The 6,233-nt window shown below is 38.6% G+C and overlaps 1 protein-coding gene across 1 annotated transcript in view; it reads right to left on the reverse strand.

Annotated features, from left to right (window-relative positions):
- The window catches only part of LOC117950777 (macrophage mannose receptor 1-like), a 31,215-nt gene that overhangs the window by 8,925 nt on the left and 16,057 nt on the right, over nt 1-6,233 (reverse strand). The gene's annotated exons all lie outside the window — the stretch shown is intronic.

Here is a 6,233-nt window from a genome sequence, read left to right on the forward strand (position 1 = left end):
ATTAAAAATTAAAAAAGGGGTTTATTTCAACGTGAGGACAACCCGAGGGTTAAAGCTCGTGGTTACCTAACGGTCCGTGTGAATCCGTGTATCATTCGTTCATTCGTTTTTCAAAATAAAACCAAAACTCAAAAAACAAATAAATGGCTTGTTTCCTCAATATTCTTTTCCTAAACCAAAAGGAAAGAACGGATAACAACTCGTTTTTTCCAGTTTACAATGTTGTGCTTTAATGGAAAAACAGATAACGAGCGTTTCATCCCGTTTCATCCAATTTTTATTTTTTATTTGACGCAAGATGCATGACCCGGATGTGACCTTAACTATAGGATCAGAATCTGCCAAAAAAACAACAAGTTGAGACAAAAGATAGTGATCATAGACTGTATATTTATTAAAGGTCGATGGTAGTGACATGGCCGAACTGGACGAATATTCCGACTTAATTCGCCAGCTTTTTGAAGATGGTCGAACGCATGCTGAGATTTCCAGCGCGCTGCATCAGAGACGTGTTCCGACAAGCTGGGAAATGTCTGTCAGAAGATTCTGTGTTCAACACCAGCTCAGACGAAAAAGACGTGTGTCAGACGCCGAACTGGAAACGATAGATAAGGTCAGTGCTCACAAGACGGCCTACCCACCATGGTTACGTTAACCAAGTATTATTATTATTATTATTATTATTATACTATTAACGTTAACCTATGTAATAAGAATGTGTAAGCTAACGTTAACCTTACACAGTGAGCACGGGACTCAGTGGCAATATAAGAGAAATAATGAGTGCAACAGGGTGATCACACTGTTTTAGATGTTTTTCCTCCTTTAAAATGTTGGCTAACTTTGCAATACACCAATTATGTTGCCTATTATAGTGGGTGTATAATAATGTTATTACTAATACTAATTATTATCCCATACCTTCTGCACACAACAGCTTGAGGGAGCAGTGTAATGTTTGCAACTTGGTACTTGCCTATAGTTTTTAATCTAAGACTAATTTATTTACCATTTTAAAAAGGTTCATTTCAAATTTTCACCAATTATTTTTAAGACAGGTCCATATTACGGCCGAAAATTCATGACAGGATACCTGTCATCAGTGGGGGTAAGGGCAGGAGAATCTCGAGTGGGAAACATTCTCACCAGCCGTATAATGAACTGCGTCGCCAAGTAAGGCACCTACATTGATTAAATTAAAAGTAAAGCTTGTTATTACACCATGTATTGATTGAATTCTACTAGTTTTAGGGAGCACGTAATCTGAATCCAGTTCCTTATCACGCCGAGAATATGGGTCACAAACTCCACCTAGACCAGAATGAGAAGCTGGGAATGTTTGGAGTGACACATGTCTCGGCTATTGATGGGTTCAGCAGCAAAATTGTTGCCGAATCCACAATGCCAGTGAAGAACAACCTTATTGTTTATGAAGAAGTTCACATGCAAGTCAAGGTTAATAACAGTAGCAGTAAATAACAAGCACTGTGTGGGATTATTATACAGTATTAGTGTTTTTACAATACAAGCAGTATGTAATGTGAATATTATATCCACATATGTATCCATATAATCTACACATTTTCTATTACAGGAAAGCAGTTGCCAACAATGGCATGTGGGACCAAATTAGAGTGGATCATGGCAGGGAGTTTTACTTGACCCTCTACCTGCAAGACAAGGTGTCTCAACACAGACCTAACATCAACACGCTGCCTTATGTACAGACAACTTCTTCACGGGGAATGTTGTCCTACTGATTACGCAGATAAGATAATGAGTAACATTACAAGTAATATTTCCAGTGAAAATATTTGAAATCACAAATAGATGGTTGATAGTAATTATCTATCCTGCAACACCTTTCAAAAGACATGACAGGGAATCTCAGCTTCTCGACCAGTAAAACCTGTACCATATGGAACAAGTCTTTTGGATTTTTCTAAAAGGGAAGGCGAAGCATTAAGCCTGTTCCACACTGCAGGCTTCTACTCAACCTGCCTTGGATAACCATGACCTCGATGGCTGATTTGATTGCTTGCAATGTTAACTTGTACAATCACTGCTGAAATTAGCTCTTTACCTAGAGCATCATTTTTTAATTTTTCACCTCATTACTTGTCCTAAACGGTATTGTATGTCCCAATATCTTAGGATAAGGAATTTGTTTGTTGTTACATATCCTCTGAAAGCTTAAATACTTTGACTTCAAACTGTCTGCAAAATAACTGAAGATCAAAGGACATTTGTAAATTAATGCATTCAACTACTGTGTATACCTGTATTTTACACCCCAGACCATCTTTTTCTGATTTGGGTTTTCTGATCTGAAGTGTTTCCAATCAGTCTTAAAAATGTTTTTATTGTGTTTAAACAGAACCTTCGTGTGGAAAGAATTTGGCCAGAGGTCAACAATCGGGTGAACTATCCACTAAAACCTGCTTGATCAACAGCTGCTTGACATCCAGGATAGTGTTACCAAATTTTGTGTCTCCAACCTTGCATGTCAAGTGAGCCAGATTGGACTTGGCAGGGTTGTACAGTCATGGAATGCCCATAGGATACCAGGTAGGCCATGCTAGTATTTGTATGTATGGAGCTTTACAACAATTGTCAATTTTGCCAAAACTAACTTGAAATAATTTTAGGCAGAGGGATACCAAACCAACTTTCAGCTGATTGTTGTCCAGCAAGAACTCCCAGCGAGCTGCTGCCCAATGATGCTGAGGCAGCACACATGTATGAGCAGGAGTTGGGGTCCTCCCTGACTTGGGTATCTGCTTTTGGCTCTGACCCCTTTTCATCAGAGCAAGACCGATGTCGTGCTGAGCAGCTGTTTGGAGAGAGGTTTCCAGACATGTCTCTTCTTTTTGGAAAAGTAGTTAACAAAGACCACAGTGTGTTTCAGGAGGCACTGATCTATCTGATTAATGTTCATTAAGACATGATTAAGACATGCCAGATAAACACAGGTGGTGGTATTGCCAACTATGCCAGTGATGGACTAAGTACACAAAAAGTACTGTATGGTTATATTTGTTCTATTTGCCACATTTCTAAAGCTGAACCCGCAAGATGTTTTTACATGAAAAATGCCTTTACGCCAATAATTTATCAATTGACTTATTTGTTAATCAACTTGTTTTTTTCATCTGTACTTGTATAAACTGATTCTGTATAACATCAAATTGTACTAAATTTGTGAGCTGTCAAACGAATTTAGTAGAACATTTCCTCTGAGATGTGGTGGAGAATTAAAGTCATGAAAAGAAAAACTCAAATATTTCAAATTTCCACCACTGAACTATGCATATGTTTGTAGAGTAGTTGTGAGAAACTGCTCAAGCTCAATTGTAGCTGAATAAATTCCAAGTTTGTTCAGATATCTGCATATTTCTTTTAATGTGAAAAAATACAAGTAGAAAATCTTGTATAACCAGTAGTAAATCTGGTAAACATTATCTACGTGCCACAATTACATGTGACAATAAAACTGTTAACATTAGACATTGTTACTCTATAAAAACAAGGCTCTAAAGAACTGTATGTACATTTGTTGCCACCATAGCAACATACTAAATGGAATAAAAACTAGAATAACTTCTCCAGTGGTGCCAGTGCCTCAGAGAGTCCAGCCACTTCACGGACGCTGTTCTCCAAATCCACAGCGCGACACTCGGGGCAGTAGCTGTGGCTGCTGTTCCACTCCACAACATGTGCCTGACACCCGGTTAGGGTTCTGCAGCATGTTGGGAACATCGGCTTGTCTAGAGGACCTGTAGGTCAAAAAAACAAATGCACTTCATTTATGTTCAGTAGGTAGGCCAAACCCAAACAACATGACCAAATAAAGTACATCCACACAGCATGTCAAATCTAGTAAAACTAACCTTTGCAGACAAGACAGGCAAAAACCGCTCTTAAAGAAGCTACTTCAGCCTCTGAAAACGACAGGGTTGTTGTCACTGTGGAACTCAAATCCTTAATCATCTTCGTCACCTCCTTCAGTCCCTGGGCTGCTTCGACAGCCTCTTCAACGTCTGCCGTAACCTCTCTAAGGCCAGTATCTTCTCTTTGACTGAAACACATTAAAAGTGTACAATGTAACATTTAATTACACCTCAATAAAACAAAAAAATTCCCCACACACAGCATTATGTCATCCAAAGAAAGAATAGAATAGTAGTTATCTCAACCGCTTCCTTTTATTGACTTGTAGCTGTTCCATCTGCGGTTCAGCCACTGCATATTTTCCTGGAATTTTGCTCCCAGTGTGCTGACCCTGCAATGAAAAAAAAAAGAGGACACTTTATGTTTAAACTTAATATTTGCAGAATTTTTGATAACTTATATCCTATATGGAGGTTAGGAATTTTAAAAATAGGACACTAAAAACAGATTTGAAGCACCCAAGAAAGCTATTACTGCAAAATCTACTTTAATAAGAGAATATTTAGGTGTACTTCAGATGCTAAATGTGTGGACTATAAGTGCACTTAAGTTCCTAAATATTTACACAGCAATGATTTAAAACATACCTCTAGTACCATCAGAGGGAATTATTTCGTTGCCCTGACTACCTGTCAATATAAATGACTCCTGTTGTCTAAGGGCTTCTTTCACCTTCCTGGAGATTGTTGCCACGCAAGCCTCAAACTCTGAGCAGCGGACTGCACCATCTTGGTGGTGTCTAGCTTTCCATTCAGGACTTCAGCAATTAAGACATGCCTGAATATTGATGGGAACAAATAATACAAAAAAATGCAGTTCCTGTGATTTGCATAGTGCACTTGGCAATATTTATATTAATTGTTGAACCCTAATATACAGTGATAACAATAAGCAGGCAATACAGGGCTGGTCATAAAGTTCCTGGATTAAAAAGCTTAATTTAGCTGATAAGTTGCAGGTGCAGCAGGAACAGATGGTAAATATTCAAGATAAGGAATACCAGTAAACAGAGTTGGACACACCTTCTCAAATGATGTAGCAAAAGAAAGTAGTGACAGATGTTTTAACAAGATGTTTTTATTTTTACTTGTTTAACTTACCTCACAGAGGTTTTGGTGGTGCTCCTTGGCATTGGACAGGAGGAGGCTGTGGCAGTGATGGTGGCGCTGGAAAGAAAAGCGGGCAGCCCGGCCCGAGGGATGTGGCCCTGCAGATTTTCCCACAGTGGTGCCGTCGCCATGCACTTCATTATGACCTCTGGCGAGGAGGTCAAAGCCGCTGAAGTCCCCATCAGGTCGGGGAAACATGGCCACGTTGGCGTCGGTTCCTTTTGGACCTACGACAGAAGTTGACGATAGAACAGAAGCAATAAAGTGTGTGTAGTCCAGCCAACCACACTGCTTTGTTGCTTTTATTACAAATAATATGTATATATTTATATATATATATATATATAATCACATCGTAGTCACCAACATGTTCATTAGTAACTGTTTAATATCATATTCTCAATGATTGTAACGAAAGTTAAAGTATAATATAACGTTACATCTAAAGCAGAGAGCATCTTTTAGTTTTTTAATCCATGACGAGTGTTGCATGACAATTAATGTTAAATGAAGTAAAATTAAAAAAATCACACTACAACCCGTTCGAACACACCAATAACTTTGAAAGTTCATATTTAATAGCCGTTAGGTAGCTAGCTAGATGCGTGCGCCCACGAGTACTTAAACACCATAACGTTATATTATATCGCTTTATATGGAATACATACCTGGAAAATAACCGATATCTTCTCTGTGGTCATGTCTTCAGGCTTCAGAGTAACTCTCTTACTTCCACAAAAAAGCACAAAAATGTCCATTTCTGTTGCTAATTTGCTACCTGCTTGCTACGAGATGAGCTGCTCCTGATCGTGTCGGTGTCGCTGTCCCACGAGTTAACGTCACATCCGGGTCAGGCATGTAGCGTCAAATAAAAAATAAAAATTGGATGAAACGGGATGAAACGCTCGTTATCTGTTTTTCCATTTTTCCATTAAAGCACAACATTGTAAATTGGAAAAAACGAGTTGTTATCCGTTCTTTCCTTTTGGCTTGTTTCCAATATTGAGGAAACAAGCCATTTATTTGTTTTTTGAGTTTTGGTTTTATTTTGAAAGACGAATGAACGAATGATACACGGATTAAAAAAACCTCTTTATTTTTTGTTGGTCGTTTCAAACCAAAAGACCCAGTACACACAGAGACCCAGTACACACACAGAGACCCAGTACACAC

Source organism: Etheostoma cragini, chromosome 9 (genome assembly GCF_013103735.1).
Source record: "Etheostoma cragini isolate CJK2018 chromosome 9, CSU_Ecrag_1.0, whole genome shotgun sequence".
In the NCBI taxonomy this organism is placed as follows: Eukaryota; Metazoa; Chordata; class Actinopteri; order Perciformes; family Percidae; genus Etheostoma; species Etheostoma cragini.